At 44.3% G+C, this 17527-nt stretch overlaps 1 long non-coding RNA gene across 1 annotated transcript in view; it reads left to right on the forward strand.

Annotated features, from left to right (window-relative positions):
* Positions 1-3836: 3836 nt before the first annotated feature.
* LOC311238264 overlaps positions 3837-17527 on the forward strand; it is a 58544-nt gene continuing 44853 nt past the window's right edge. The window contains exon 1 of the long non-coding RNA XR_014620342.1: positions 3837-3972. This is a non-coding gene — a long non-coding RNA (uncharacterized lncRNA). The remainder of the gene's footprint in view (positions 3973-17527) is intronic.

Genomic DNA, 17527 nt, shown 5'->3' on the forward strand with positions numbered 1-17527 from the left:
CTGTGTTAGGGGGCCTGGTCCTTCTCCATTTATTTTCACCCCTCCCTCCCCCTGCTGGGCAGGGATGGGAGGGGGCTGTCGAGGAGGTTTCTGTTAACCCCTCTAGGCATCCCTGTGTAGGTCCCGGTCCGCCAGGCCCGGGTCCGAACTCGTTCTCGTCGACCTGTTGGCCTGGGTTAACCCTTTGAAAACTGAAACACTTGTACTGCTTGTATAGCCTGTGTATACGCACAGTTATGTTTCTAAGTTTTCTTGGTGGGTTAAGGGAACAACCGCCTCCTGTTAAACTAAACATAGGGGGGTGGTTGGTTCCCCGGTGTGTTGGTAGCAGAGTCGACTCTCGGGTTGAGGCCGGGCTTGACCCAGTCTGCCTGAGAGTGTGCCCCTGCACCTTTCATGATGTCTGCCAATTGTGTCAGCCTCCTCTTTGAACCTCGACCCCGCTGGATTGGGGGGTCGGGTTTGTGGAGGTTATGACATGGTGCACAGCATGCCGAACACCCCTTCTGCCGGGATACTGTTCTCACAGTAGGCCCCTTAGGCGCCTGTCTAGTCCGCAGTGCTCCAGGCACAGGTCGAGTTCTGCACTTGGGGCCTGTTGCCTGGATTGAGGGATCAACCTCCTTGGGGGTTGTCTCCCCGGCATGCCGACTGGCCCCGCAGTGTTGTGGGGGGGTAGCCTCTTGTAGAGTGCTTCAGAGCGGCGTGCCAAGGGGGGAAGGGCCTGCTCTTGATTTGGGCCCTGTCCGATACGCTGGCGATGTGGGGGGTGGTGTCACCAGTGACTGTCTGGTGGGGTCCCGAATATGCTACGGCCTCGTTGGCCTCACCAGGCCCCTTTTTTTCGGGGGGTCCTGGCACTCAGGTTGTCCAAGGGCTGGGACCTCCTCCGCGCTCCGCTGCTGCGGCCTTGCCATGGGGTTGGGTTATTGACCTTCGACCCTGTGATGTTGGGGGCTGTGACGGAGGTGTTTTGCTTCCCGTCCGTTCCCTGGTGGCATGTGGGATGCGCGCCTGAGTGGTCGCGGGTCTTTCTGAATGAAGGTAAGTCCCACGGTCTGCTCACCAGTGGTGGACTGGCCATCGGGACGTTCGGGACGAATCCCGATAGGCCGGAACCAAAGTGGGCTGGTCCAAAAAAAAAAAAAAAGAAAAAAAAGAATTTAAATTGGGGGCAGTGTGTGGGCCACTAATGTGGGCCGGTGTGTGGGCCAGTGTGTGAGTCGATGTGTGGGCCGGTGTGTGGGCCACTAATGTGGGCCGTAGGGTTGCCACCCGTCCCTTAAAATACGGAATCGTCCCGTAATTGGAAACTAAAAGATGCGTTCCGTATTGAACTGATACGGGACGCCCTTTGTCCCGTATTTTAAGGTTGCCAGTTTAGTGAGAGAAATAAGCCAGCCGACCTTTCTTTTCGAAGACGCTTTGAAAATGTCTACAGCAGACACTGTGACTCTACCGCATCCTAAAAATACAAAACGCCTCCAGAAATACAGACCTGAGTGGGAAGAGGCAAACCACTGGCTTGATAGCGTGCGTCAGTGGAGATGTTTACAAAGCAAACTGTAAAGTATGTACTGTAGGTGTTTTCTGTGGCGCATGGTCGACTGACTGACATCAGACCGCATGCCTCAGGAGAACAATATTCCCGAAATATAAGAACGCAAAGGACCCAAGCACAGGTGTCACAGTTCTTCATAACTGAAACATCTCCTGAGATTGATTCGGTATGGGATATTACATCTTATTTATCTGGTTGTGTTTTTAACTAGATGTCAGTATTTCTATTTACCTGCCCTGGCAGCCAGGAGCCTACTCTTCTTTGCACTTTATTTTTTATTAATCTTTTAATTTGGGTCACACAAGTGTTTCATTGTATTATTGTCCTCTTTCAGTAAAAGTGTTCCCAGGCGTTGTTTTTACAGCACTGTATATTCATACAGTATTATGCTCAAGTTGAGGCTATAGTTCAGCCAATTTATTTAAACAATGTTAAATGCAAATAAAGCACTTTAAACTTTAAGTATGACTAAATGCTTTCTTGACTATATATAGTAACTGTTCCAAAATGCATAGATTTCTATGTATTTTAGGGGTTTGGGGGGCTAGCTCTTTTTAATATAAATGTCATAGATTGTTTTATTTAGATTTCATAGATTTCTATGCATTTCAGGAGTTTGGGGGGCTGGCTCCCCAAAATAATTAAATAACATAACCCTAAGCCTAACCCTAAAACCAAAATAAAGTAAAAAAAAAATAGTGACAAAATCCACCCATTTTCGCCCAAAAAACGGCCCAAAACCGCAACAACAAAAAAATGTGCGCACGCTATGCGCACGCTCGATGATAGGTGTCCCTTATTTCTATTGGTCAAAGGTGGCAACCCTAGTGGGCCGGTGTGTGGGCTGGTGCGTCTGAATGTCCCGGGCTGAATTTGTGTCCCAGTCCGCCACTGCTGCTCACCCTGTGCGTTTGAGGTGCTAAACCCTCTTCGCACAGTCTGATCCGATTCCCTCCCGTCCTCCACTAGGGGGGACCGGGGGGCTCGGGTCCTTCCCGGTTCTGATGGTTGTAGGGGGCCTCATCTGTCGAGCTTTTCGCTCTGCTCAGCTCCTGTGTTCCAAATAGAGCAGAGCGTAAAGCTATACGATCTATAACGTAAGGTTATCCTATAACCCTAGTTATACGAGTATAGCGAGCGCTCTGCTCTGACTCACTGAGGACCCCGTGGTCTTCGCCTTTGGTGGTGAAAGACTTGGGAAGGAGCTGATGGTGTGGCCACGACCCCGCTTATATAGGAGCGGATGTGGGTGTGGCCAGGCGGAGGTAAATAGGTGTGTGCATCTGGAGAAAGTTATTAATTATTAGAGTGGATAAAGGGATAGTTCTAAATAGAGCAGAGCACTCGCTATACTCGTATAACTAGGGTTATAGGATAACCTTACGATATATAAACTTGCCAATTCTTTTTTATCCACTTTTTCTACTATTTTTTCTCCCATCCCAATTTCGCTGTGACAATTCTCCCCTGTCTTGAAAGTTGCTCGCATATGCCCCCCACTGGCCGGTTGTAGGGAGGATAGAGGCCTTGCATCACGTGTCCCCTCCGATACACGAGGAGGCAGCCTGTCACATCTTTTCACCTGCCAGCGCGGACTCTCATTGGCGAGGTGTAACATGTGGGAGGCTCACACTACCCCCGCCATTTCCTGTCTCTGCTGTGCAGGCGTCCCCCAACCGACCTGTAGGAGTCGCTGTCCACAACCTCCAGATTACCACCCATGGACTTCCACCCGCTAACTCTGCCAATTGAGTTAGTATGACGGCCGGTCCAAGCCGGAGGCAAGGCCGACAGCCGGATTCGAACCCGGTGTCTCTTGCGTTGGTGACAAGCGCAATGTCCGCTGCGCCACCCAGCCGCTAAACTTGCCTCATTTGAAGTTTTATTTATTTCTTATAATTTGCTTGTGTATATTTTTCATCAAAGCAACTACATTGTCTTTCATGAATGTACATTAGACCGTTGCTCTCAGGCACTGAGGACTGGGCTTTTCTGATAGTAAGGATTACACTTTATTTTATTTATTTGTATGGAGGCTGCCTGGGAATTGATCTATGCAGGAAAAACCCTGGACCACTAGAGTATGAATATACGTAATTAATAATACTGGCACAATATAAATACTTAGTGTCTGTCTTCCTCTGTCCCAGATCCACCCAGCGACCTACTGATGATTAAAAAGGAAGAGGCTCAGGACCCGCTAGACCCACCCAAGGAGGAGCCCACAGACAATCAGGATATGTCCACTGTGCTGAAGGAGGAGCCCACAGACCATCAGGATATTTCCACTGTGCTGAAGGAGGAGCCCACAGACCATCAGGATATTTCCACTGTGCTGAAGGAGGCGCCCACAGACCATCAGGATATTTCCACTGTGCTGAAGGAGGAGCCCACAGACCATCAGGATATCAGTATGTTACTTTCTATTTCATATCTTTATTTTCTCTCGTTCTCCTTCCTTTGCTCCAGTATATTTGTATCTCATGCAACAACTTAGCCTGCTTACTTTCTTAAAAATAATTTCTTAAAAATAATTTCCGCTGTACCCGCTGTGAGAAAATGTAGGTTTATTGATTGAAATTCCTCTACTGATGACATTGCTTTAAGAAAAACGACAATGAATTATATTATCATCCAGAAGAAGCGGAAAATACATATTTGTTGCAGCTTTTATTTTGAAAGATTCTGACCGGAACTCTTATTGTTGTTGCTAGCTTGACACACGCCGTTGAATTCCTGTCCACTTCAAAGTTTGTTAGACCCTCCACATGGACGGTTGTGTTACTCTTTCATCAAGGACCCATAGTGTTATAGAGGGGACAGAGCATGAGGACAGATTTTCATGAGGAAACTGAGTGAGTGAGTGAGTGACTGTGGATCTATTGGGTCATGCAATGTCAACTGGCAGCCCGCGGCAAAGCTTACCATCTGGTCCACACAATATTAATATATTGCCAATTGGCAAGTACATTTAGTAAAATGCATGATACGAGAATTAAACGTTCTCTGTTAGTTGAGCTTATAGGACTAGATATTACAATCCCTTAGATCAGGGGTCGGCAATTAGGTTTGGCCACGGGCCAGATTTCCCCCAAGCCATTGCTTGGCGGGCCAGGATAAAAAACAATGGCTAATTTAATATAGTGAAAAAAGACAAACGTTTTTCTCTGGTCTGCATCCCCTTAACAATTGTGTGTATTGCGCCGTACTGTATTGTACCCATTCTGCAATCTGTTAAATAAAGTTTTCATTCATTCATCCATTCAGCTGTTGCAGATCACCGCGGCGCGTGATGAACAGATCAGAAGACAGAATGCATGAAAACACGACTCACCATACCTTGTTTGTTGTTAAGTCCTCCAAAATCCCTGCTAATGTTTGAAACATGTCACATATCCACTCGCCGCCCTCCAATTCCAGATTGCCGTTGAATGCAGCTACTTTATATGCCAACTTGAACACAGTTGTCATCATTGCCTCGCTGCTGTTGTTGTTGTCGCCGCCACATATTATGCAGAGAGGACGTCGGCTCGGCACGCAAGAATCACAGACCTGTTGCGATAAACCCGTATTTTAAGTATGGCTCCTGTTTATTAAAAGAAGCGTTATATTTCCCCGTTGCAAAAGATGTTTGTTTTGTTTTTTTAACACATTTTGTTACTCGCTCCATCTCGAACGCGGAAGTGAAAGTGCGTTAGGAAAATAGACATGCGACCCGGTGGGACTATTCCATTGGTTCTCCCAGTCCACGTGACCATTTCTAGCATTTCAATTGGCTATAGTGACAGACATGCTTTTGATGACTGCCGGTAGATAGATACAGCTTCACAATAAAAGACACCCTGGTGTCCCGAGTGAATATTTCCTGCGCGTAAAATAAATATCATATTCTCAAAATAATCTGACGGTCCAGAAATTATTGCTGGCGGGCCAATGTCGGCCCGCGGGCCGCCTATTGCCGATCCCTGCCTTAGATAATCAGCACTTTTTTGAATGGGGTAGTGGTAAAAGCTTCACTGGGGTCTTCAGGTGGGCACCCTCCTTCATTGGTGTTTCGTTGACAGGCCCACGACACCTCCGAAGGGCTCAACGGCAACACCTGGCGTCCCACGTGTGCCCCCCTCTGCTTTTACCCCTCATTTTGCAGCCCAGTTGGGGTCCTTTCTCTTAATCCATAGCCATCTGCTGCTTCGTTCGGCAGCCTCTGACAGTGTTTTGACAGCTTGTCGGAACGCCTGTCCTCGCAATCCCATCCCCTTAAGAAGCTTGGTTGTGGACATGGCAACAAATCCTCTAGAACCAACCTCCACCGGAAGCACCTGGGCACGCCAGCCACGTTGTTCTGCCTCGGCTGCTATGTCGGAGTACTTCAGTCGTTTACGTTCATATGCTTCACCAACTGCAGCCTCCCATGGTACAGTTAGTTCCACAATGAATACAGACTTCTGGGAGGTTGACCACAAGACCAGGTCCGGCCTGAGGTTAGTTGTAATTATCTCAGGCGGAAAGATTCGTTTCTGGTCCAAGTCAACCTGCATTCTCCAGTCCCGGGCAGTGTCCAGGAGGGTTGCCTCCACTCTTGCAGATGGCTTTGCTGGGAGCTGTCCTGCTCTTACAAAAGAAGTGGTGTTTGAGTGTCTAGGCATTGGGGGAGGGAGGGCATTGTTTGTAGTTCTCCTTCCTTCCAGGGTGATTGCCAGTTGTCTTAGGACCTGGTTGTGTCTCCAGGTGTAGCGCCCTTGGGACAAACTGGTTTTGCAGCCGGTGAGGATGTGCCTCAGTGTTGCGGGGGTTTGGCAAAGCGCACAAGAAGGATCTTCTCCAAACCACTGGTTTAGGTTCTTGGGCGTGGGGAGAACATCATAGGTGGCTCTGATGATGAAGCTGATTTGGCTTCCTTCCATCTCCCAAAGATCCTTCCATGTGAGCTTACGATGCTCCAGGTTTTCCCAGCTAGTCCATTGGCCCTGTTTGGACTGTGAGACTGCCTTTGCGCATCTGTCTGCCTCCTCTTGTTGCCGAACCTGAGCCACCACCAGCTTTCTCCTCTGGGTTGATGTTGCCTTGTGCCATGTGGGTCGACTTGTCCCAAGTCCAAACCCACCTCTTCCATGCTGCACCTGTCCTACAATGTCTCCATGCCTGAGAGCAGATTTTGCTTGCTGTACGGCCTCAGATGGGATCCATTTCCTCCCAGTTGCCAGTCTGGGAGCAGCCGCTCGGATCACTTCATCTTGAGACTCGGTCAGGGTCATGTTCAGCCTCACTTTGGTGCATTTAAACTCCTATGAGGCTAGAGACGGGCAATTCCAGGGCCCTGTGTCCATACAAGCCGATGTTGCTGAGACAACGCGGGAGGCCAAGCCACTTCTTGATGTATGAACTGACTGTCCTCTCCAGCTTCTCGACTTTGGTCATGGGGATCTCGTAGACCGTTAGAGGCCACATCAGGCGGGGGAGCAATCCAAACTGCAGGCACCAGAGTTTCAGCTTTCCAGGGAGCAAGGTCTTGTCTATGCTGACAAGGCCTTTGATGGTTTCTTCCCTCAGCTGATCATTCTGGTCCGAGTCTTTGAGGCTTGCGTTGTACCATCGCCCTAGGCTCTTGACTGGCAGTTCTGACACCAAAGGAATGGGTGTATCCTTGATGTGGAACCTCTGGTCCACGAGTTTTCCTTTGACGATGGATATGCTCTTGGATTTGCTGGGTTTGAACTTCATCCGTGCCCATGTAATGTTGGCATGAAGCTTTCCCAGCAGACGTTTGGTGCATGCTATGGTTGAGGTCAAGGTGGTCATGTCATCCATGTAGGCGCGAATAGGAGGTAGACGCTGTCCAGATTGCAGACGTTCTCCTCCCACAACCCACTTGGAAGCTCGAATGACCACTTCCATTGCCATAGTGAAGGCTAGTGGGGAGATGGTACATCCAGCCATTATTCCCACTTCCAAAGATTGCCATGATGTTGTGTATTCTGTTGTTTTTATACAGAATTGCAGTTAGATAAATATCAGTTTCAGTCTTTGTTTTTGTATAATTGAATGTTGGAGAGAGAGAAATTAGACTTTTCAGTTCAGCACCTCTCCACTGTCCAGTTCAGCATGTTGCCCCTTGAAAACTCCTCTTGTGAGTCACGCGTTGTTAGTGTGTGAGTAGCCAGCCAAAGACGGATGTTAAGGACATTGGTAAACGCATTTGAAGAAGAAATCCAAGCCCTACATCTAAAAAAGAAATGCAAGAAAAGCTTTCCAAAGAAATAAAAGGTGAAGATAAAACAAGATAAGATGGAAGGCAGAAGTTTACCTCTGGAGAGATTCTGATGGAGGACACCCAGTTAGAGCAGATGGACTGGGCCTGAAAATGCTACATCCCAATTCAATGACCAAGCAACAGACCTGTGGACTGAGCCCTCGTTTATTTAACAAGACATATTTTTTTTTCTCAACTAGGAAACTATAAAAGAAGGAAGGGTGATCACTTCACTGTGTAGTACATAAACGCTCATTGGTGCCAAGTGTGGATACTTTCACTTCGGCTGACACTGAGTTGAATGGGATCGCCATCTCGCTGTTTTATCAATCACTATCGTAGACTAAATTAATGCACCAAAACAACAGATTTAAACGATCCCTGGAGAATTATGTCATTCAGCTTGTCTTGTCCATTTGCCAGTAATTGCCATTTCTCACATAAACAGCGTTTCACATGAAGCAGTGAAATATGATATACTACTTCATGAAAGCAACGTGTTTCGTTTGTCTAAGATTTAAAAAGGTTGAAACTTTACAGCACTGACAATTCTCTATAGTTTTTTTTCCCGACCCATATAAAAACATGTCTTAATAAAGAATTAAGTCGAATTCTGACTTTGTCTCTATTAACTACATATAAATATTTATATAATTTTTTGCTTTATAGACGAAGGTTGCAACATAATTATGTAATGTAATGTTGTTGGCTGTGTAACGGAGAGCAGCCGCCTAGGCAGCGCAGCTCCCGACTCATTATTAATTTAATTAATTAATCCAATCCAAGCTTCAAATAGGGCTGTCACGGTAACCGCATCACCGCAATCCCGCGGTGTGTCAAGGCACCCACGGATGGAGAACAGACAACCGCAACAACCGTGGTAAAAAAAGGGGCGTCATCATTTTTAACTCTGTTCATTTAATGATTGCCTCAAAGTCCGTTTTCCAGTAGCATATTTATTTTTTGCATCTTGACCGGAACAAACCCAGTGTCAAATGACTATAATATTGAATCCATGGCTATAATATAGAATATAGATTTAGCTCTACAAACATGGTGAGCGTTTACATGGGGTTAATGGGTGGCATGAGACGCCAATGATGAGTAAGAGGTGTGGCACTGGAAGTGTTAACACATTGACCGCCAGCAGCAGGGGGCGCTGATTCCCCTTCAGCGCCAGGTCTTTATTCAATGGATATAGTTTTAGAATGCGAAACTTGTGAGTCCTAAAACTATATTTTATATTTTATAGCTATGGATCTAATAACGCTGTCGACTGTCAGTGAGTTGCTTCTGGTCAATATGCAAAAACAGATTGTTTTTTCATCCGTACATTTCCGTTTTATACCGTTTTTAATATGAGTATGGTTTGGGTGATTCTGAGTAATTACAGGAAAAGACGAGAAAAAGGCATTTTAGTGTAATCCAGTCATCACGTTGTAATTTTTCGGCTGATTATCGAATCATCCTGAAATCAACGCTAGATTATCATTATTATATCTCCTCATGCATACATGAAATGGCCCTTGTAGCGGGGAAGCCCCCCCCCCCCCCACTGCAGCCAACGGTAGAAAGCACAACACTGTCCACACGGATAGCTTTGATCGCGGGAGAAAGAAATATCAGATCAACGCAAGGTTTTATATATAGTGTTCTTACCTTGTCTCTGATGTATTAAAAAAAAAGAATCCAATTTTCTGATCGCCATTCCAGTTATCCACAGCGATCCTGTCCCTGACATTACCGAGCGTTACACATGGACGGGCGGGCGGGGTTAGTGTTCCATGCCATCGTTGTAAAGGCCTGCCTCGCCTGAGTATATAAACCCCGCCCCCACAGCTCAGATCGGCTCAGAAAACACACCAGCCCATTTCCAATGGAGTGCAATAGCTCCGCAAGGCAGTAGAGGGCGGTGTTGACCGTCTGCCAGCTCATAGCGATATTCGCATGGCGGGCAATAACGAGTTAACTCGTTTTTGGCAATTAATGTGTTAACTACATATACATATTTATATAATTGTTTGCTTTATAGACGAAGGTTGCAAGATAATTATGTAATGTAATGTTGTTGGCTGTGTAACGGAGAGCAGCCGCGCAGGCAGCGCAGCTCCTGACTCATTATTAATTTAATTAATTAATCCAATCCACTTTATTTATAGAGCACATTTAAAAACAACAAAGTTGAACAAAGTGCTGTACAAGTCCCACAACATAAAAAAAAGCCAGAAGCTTCGAATGCCAAAACAAAATTCGAAGGTCAGCCCTAACTACTTACTGAGAGTATTGCTTGTTTTTTTATTATGTTAGTGTGTTAATTTGTGGCATAGCATGGACTTGACTGCAGTGTTTCCCCTATATGCGCTGCACCACTGCTGAATTAGGGCCACCGCTGCTATGAACTAGACTATTAAAAAAAATTTATATGAAGAAAAAAAAAAAAAATATATATATATGTATATATATGTTTTTATCATTTCATTTGGGCTGTGGGGGGTGCTTAATGTAAAAGACTGACCTGAGGAAAAGGCTGCAGGGAGAAAGCACTGCAGTCTAGTAGATTTGGTTATTTTGCTCTCAAAGTGCACCAGATTGATGCATTTAAAAGTTCCGGGAGGGCAGCACCGCTGCTGAATTTTTTTTCAGGGGAAACACTGGACTGTTCTCTCATTAAAATAGTTATACAATGTGTGCCATTTCAGTATGCAACTTTTCAGTTGATTTTACAGGAAAAGGAAAAATTATTTTGTGCATTTCTTGTAACGAAGGTTATCCCATAACCCTAGTTACATGAGTTCTTGTGAGTGTTCTGCTCTGCTGGGATATTACCTTGTTACTTATTGTAACCTTGTAAGCTTTCGCTACATGCACCTTCATTTGCCGTGCTTCTTCTTGACCTTCATCGGAAGACAGTCAGGGGTCCTCAGTGAGTGAGGAGCAAACCGCTCACAAGAACTCATGTAACTAGGGTTATAGGATAACCTTTGTTACATTTCGTTCTTGCTTCACGTTCTGCTCTGCTGGGACACAGGAGCGGAGCAGGACGTGGAGAGCCCGACAAATGTACTCGCTTGAGGTCCCCTTTACAACCATCATAACACTGGGGAGGGTCCGGCCCGGGCCTTCCTAGTGAGGGGTGGGGGTCGGGGGGGGGGGTGGGAAGACACCGACTGTGTGAAAAAAGGCGACGGCACCCAAAAAATGGTGAGTAGAAAAAGGACCTGCATCTACCACACCGCGCGTCCCGCTCGCTACAAGCTTAATAAGCTTGTGTTACCGTTCCCACACCTCATGGGGTCGGGGTTGTTGAACCCAGACTCTGCCCACGAGGCGTCTCATGGGGTCGGGGTTCCGAACCCTGACTCCACCAGTGAAGCCTTAGCGGGGCGCGGAGGACCACTCAAAGGCAGGCGTGCCACCGAGTCCAGGAGCTAGGACCTGACCAAAGGGACCTGGTGAGGTCAATGAGGCCGTGGCATCGAGACCTCTCCAGGCGTTTACTCATGACACCACCCTTTACACCAGCGCATCGGACAGGACACAACAGGTGAAGGCCTTTCTCCGCCTGGTACGCCGCAAGGACCCCCTGAGGAGGAGGCTCTGTGAGGAGGAGGCTCTGAAAAACTCCCTGAGGAGGGTCTGAACTTCTCTGAGGAGGCTCTCCCTCATAATCCCATGGAGTCAGCTGGCATACCGGGTAGACAACCACTCCAAAAGAGGGGGTGATCCCTTAACCCAGGCCGAACCGTGAGCAAGAGCATGACTCGAACCGTGCCCGGAGGACTGTGAACTACACAGGAGTGCTTAGAGGGGCTGACTGCTAAAACAGTACCCCGACGGCCCACCCGCTGAACGGTGGGGAGGGCGTTCGGCACGCTGTGTACAATGTCTTAATCTCGTGTGGTCATAACCTCGCGTCCCGGACCCCGACTCCGCCAGTGAACTGACTCTGCCACAAACCCTGACCCTGCCAGTAAGCCTGTATCTTGCGGGTCGGGGTTCAGAGAAAGAGTTTGACACAATTGGCAGACGTCATAAAACATGCAGGGGCATACTCTCGTGGGGAATTTTTAGAACATTTGCAGGGATTTTTGGGAAATGGCCACTGATTTCAAGGTGAGATATGGACGTCTCAGGTGGTTTGGACATGTGAGAAGATCGGAGGAGGGGGGGGGGGTGATGAGAGGGGTGGAGGAGATGATTGTGGATGGGCGGAGGCCAAGAGGGGATGTGTGAAAATGATTTGGGGGATCTGGTGGAGATACAGATACAGCCGGGAAAAGTCCTGGAACAGCTGTTTGCCTGCCGTTATGACGTCGTTTGGCATGGTTAATGTTAACAATGACCAGCGGGGGCGCTCTCATACAGCTGGTGACAACTGCCCGACGCGCCGGCTTTTTGTTCATTCATTGGAGGAGCTCCGCGCTGGACTAAGCTCGAGTTCCATTAAATTCCATTACAGCTGGTGACTTCATTCATAGGATGCTACAACGTCCTACAGTATGTCTACAGACTGCATGAATGAATGTTGCTGAATTAAAGAATGAATAAGTTAAACGTGTCAATTCAGCAGTCAAAGTGTATATATTAAAACGTGTCAAATCTAACTTCATTAGATGGCCGACGTACGGCTCTCTTTTCCATTCATTTCATCAAAAGAAAGCGTTAGTGTAATGCTTCTTGGTAACAATAAGTTTGTGTACGCAATGTTGCTGAATAAAATAATTAAACCGTTAAGACTTGTCGAATTAGCAGTCAATGTGTATATTTTGTGTAGATAGCTAGTGGAGGTGCCAGGTGGGCTCTATTTATAATGGATATATTTTGTCTAGTACCGTGGTCTAGTGGTTTAAGGTTATTCCTTTCAAGCTGACGCCCGGGGTTCGAATCCCAGCCTGTTTAATATATATATATTTTTTTTTATTATTTATAAAATGAAATTGCCCGCAACGATGTGCATAATACAATAGTAATAATATATAATAAGAATCCAACCAATAGAGCGACATTGTGCAATAAACAAGTAAACAAAGTAGGGCATATCGGTATTTGTACACGAGTTATTCTGAGTCAACTTCTTGTCTGTTGTTGCTACGCAACTTCACTTGACTTGAAAAGACTTGATACCTCCCCCCATGCCCAACGATTAAAAATTAACGTTATTAAATGTATATATATATATTAATTCATTTTGCGCGAATCCACACTTCATTTCCCAGATCCACTTTGAAACAACCAATCACGTTGCGCGATAGCACGAGCGATCCACAGTCAGTAAGTAATGTTACAGCTGAGTTCACTCATTCAGAACGGCGAAATGTGCCGCTATATATATCAACAACAATCATTCACAAATAATAGACCGGAATGGAAAGGAAACGTCAGTGACGTCACATACTGGATTTACTACATCGCCCTCTGTAGAACACAAATGAGCAAGGGCGCACATAATAATAATATATTTAACACCCCCACTCGAACTTAGCTTATTGTGGTACAAAACAAAAATATATATATATATATATTCTCCCTCTTTGGCCTGCAATACAAAATAAACAACAAAAAAAACATATTGGCACATCCATGCTTTTCTTTCACTCTAACTAAGTGCCAAACAAATACTGAGCAAACTTCTTCAGTTGTAGCTTAGTGGCTGGTTTTGACCCCCACCCAACCTCCTCCAATGTACAGTTTCTACGTCAAATGTATATACTCCCTTTTCTTGACTCCTTCTGTATCACAAACAGTACTGTATTTGCAAATCTGGTATGTCATAAATGTATAGATGTAGCAGTACTGACTATCTGTATGTCATGTATGTCATATATGTCCTGATGAATTGAAAATGGGGGACCCTGATGTAAACAAGACGAAAGTCTTTCTCTGGTCTGCATCCCCTTAACAATTGTGTGTATTGAGCTGTACTGTATTGTACCCATTCTGCAATCTGTTAATAAAGTTTTCAATCAATCAATCAATCAATCCCTAGAAAATGTTTTAATTTTCCCAGATCCTTCATTTTAAACCTCTCAGCAAGCATAATTTTGACACCTTTCACAACCTCCTCATTGTTACCAGCAATGATTAAATCATCAACAAATACAATTAGAATCACTTTTTCATTTTGTTTTTCCCTTGTGTATTGGCAGTTATCAGCAGGATTTTGTTCAAAACCATTCTCAGTGAGATATGCATGTAACAGAGCATTCCAGTTTCTGCCTGACTGCTTTAGACCGTATAGGGATTTCTGTAATTTGCATACTAGCTTTTCTCCTGTTTCTGACTCTATCTCATAACCATAATTCTAATTTTTTACTTCTTCTTCCATCAAAATGTATGTTACTTTTCTACCAATCTGTATTAGAGAGTCTCATCAGATATGGTATTACAGCTTGGTTTGGTAACCTGTCTGTACAATTAAAGTCCAAACTGGTCCGTCTGATGCAGACCGCATGGAAGATCATAGGGGTGAAAGGTCACCCATCCCTGCAGTCTATGTATGAACAGGCTACTCTAAGGCAAGCCAATAGAATAGTCTCGAAAACAAGAGATCTAATGTACATTAAACTTGAAAATAGTCTGTCTCGTCTCTCCCTCCATCCCAACAGGGGGGTAGAGTGACTAGCCTGTGTAGGTGTGACATTCGATTGGCAACCCCCACACACACCATTGAAATGCTAATTGTTGGGGGACCCTGATGTAAACAAGATGAAAGTATTTCTCAGGTCTGCACCCCCTTAACAATTGTATGTATTGAGCTGGACTGTACTGTACACATTCTGCAATCTGTTAAAATTTGATTTTACATTTACATTTAGTCATCTACCTATTGAAGCGTTGAGAGAAAAAGACAGCCAAGATTGTACTTTAAACTAAATTACTTTTATTTGCCTGTATTCTAATTACATGCAATGCTTTGGTCCAACAAAGTAGAACTGTAATATGTACTTTCTCAGTCAGTGCTAAGTTCACATCAAAACAAAAGTAGAACTGTAATGTGGACTCTCATATTATTAACATTGACAAACATATTTACAATTAGCATTTTATAAAGTAGAACTGTAATGTGTACTTTCTCAGTCAGTGCTAAGTGCAGTCATCTTATGCAGCATCACTTTTCACATCAAAACAAAAGTAGAACTGTAATGTGGACTTTCTCAGTCAGTGCTAAGTGCAGTCATCTTATGCAGCATCACTTTTCACATCAAAACAAAAGTAGAACTGTAATGTGGACCTTCTCCTATTAATTAACATTGCCAAACATATTTACAATTAGCATTTTATAAAGTAGAACTGTAATATGTACTTTCTCAGTCAGTGCTAAATGCAGTCCTCTTATGCAGCATCACTTTTCACATCAAAACAAAAGTAGAACTGTAATGTGGACTGTATCACAGGTCAATCACAAATGTCTCTCTAATCCTTGAAAACAATGCTGTTTACATAGCATTTAACATAGCATTAGTTGGGTTTTTTTTATTATCCTTTGGCGGAATTATAGGTCAACGTGTAACTTTAATATTTCCGTTGGTGTACTATACTACTGCCGTCCGTCACTGGACCATGCGTGCAGGGCCGCCTGGGAGAAATGCGAGGCCCTGTGCGAGATTTAAGCGCGAGCCCCCCCCCCCCCCCCTATAAAAAAAAAAAAAAAAAAAAAATATTATTATTTTTTTTTTTTTTTTATTATTTTTTTTTTTTTATAAAATATATATATATATATTTTTGCATAGTCAACGTATTCTTAAATAATAGCACAGTTCATGTAGTTTACAGCACTGAACATTAGAGGATAGAACACTAGCACATACATGTTTTACCTGTACATTATACTGGTGACAGCCAGGTGTCCTTCACTCTTGTCGCTGTTCCGGTCAAATGGCACATTGTACAATTGTTTCATGCATATTTAATTTCCCCTGAGCACTCATATTAAAGATAGTCATCCTCTATAACAGCGCTTTGTATTGCTCCCTCAACCACAATTGACAGATTTTGACAACTAGTTCAACATTTTTGTAGGTAATGACTCAAGAGGACCATTAGTTTTATAGGGAATGGCTATTCAGCAGTCATAACTCATAACTAAGTATAGTTCATTTTGACTGACATGACATAAGCAAATGATAATGTTATATAACAGCAGAGAATTATATGAAAGCAATTGATGCATGTCCAAAAGCATTTGCAATTTGTTCGGAGGAATGAGAAACTGCTACTATGATGTTGTGGAGGTTGAACTATGTAACAGTTATGAGAACTTTAATCCTGATCAGAAAAATGCACCAAAGCAATTGAGAAAAACTGTACACACATGTTACATGTTTGATTATTATAATGAAGCCTTGACACTGGGTTTTGTTTTTCTTCAATCAAATCCTTTTTTAATTTTCCTTTTTTTTACATGAAACTCAAGACACAGCACAATAGTTAACACAACAATAAAACAAGACATCACAGGACAGATACAGCAATAATAATAATGACAAGACTCTTAATAATTTAAATGAAAAAGTTATAATATAAATTAAATATATAAAGGAAGGAACAGGAAAAAAAATAGTTCCACAGAGTTCCAGGCTCCGTTCACAGCAGTGAAGTATGAAATGTCTCACGTTTGCAGCCATGATACGAATGATTTCATTTTGAATTTCAGATCCCAAATAATGCTGATGGGTTTCTTTGATTTTAATTCGTCTGACATGCTCTTGCATAGTTGGGTCAAATTTGGCAAGCATTTCTATGAGGCCTAAAAAGTTACCATTGCTTTCATCATAAAGCTTCTTATTAGTTCCTCTAAATGCCAAATTATGTTCTGCCAGATATTGAACAGCTGCAACAATACGGGTTAGCACGGCCTGCCAATGCGCTTTCTCTCTGTTCATTTCCCTTTGTTGCAACGCATCTATGCCCGTATTAGTTTCCAATCGTGTTGTTGCCTCTCTCCATTTTAATGCATGAGATATGATCTGGGGATGTTTCGTGTGATTTCAGTACAGCAGTTATATGAATCCAATCATTGGTGCCTTTATCAGATAGTTGTGTTGCACTGTTCAAGCTGAAGAGTTTGCAGCAAAAACAAAATGCTTTGTCTAATTTCTTAGAATAGGTAAGCCACTTTCTTTCATTCGTTTACCCATTTGCTAATTTTCGGATTAAGAAAGCCTCGCTAAAGTGTCTTTTGTTTTCTTTGTTTTTCGGATAACAAAATCCTGGTTTCAGCTTTTGGGGACCTCTTCGAATGATCAGATCTCTCTCTCTATTCAAGTTCACTGGCCAATTACCCACATCGTCATACTGCATCATAGTGGCATCCACCATTTCACTCTCCGCTCTGCTGCTGCTATGAATAGGGGCCTTGCGCTGTTCAATACTATTACTATCAAATAATAAAACGGATTTTAAGTTCTAGGCTCTGTACACAGAGTGTTCCAGGCTCTGTACACAGCAGAGAGTTCTAGGCTCTGTACACAGAGTGTTCCAGGCTCTGTACACAGCAGAGAGTTCTAGGCTCTGTACACAGAGTGTTCCAGGCTCTGTACACAGCAGAGAGTTCTAGGCTCTGTACACAGAGTGTTCCAGGCTCTGTACACAGCAGAGAGTTCTAGGCTCTGTACACAGAGTGTTCCAGGCTCTGTACACAGCAGAGAGTTCTAGGCTCTGTACACAGCAGAGAGTTCTAGGCTCTGTACACAGAGTGTTCCAGGCTCTGTACACAG

This window comes from Notolepis coatsorum (assembly GCF_963971535.1).
Source record: "Notolepis coatsorum genome assembly, chromosome: 12".
Classification (NCBI taxonomy): domain Eukaryota; kingdom Metazoa; phylum Chordata; class Actinopteri; order Aulopiformes; family Paralepididae; genus Notolepis; species Notolepis coatsorum.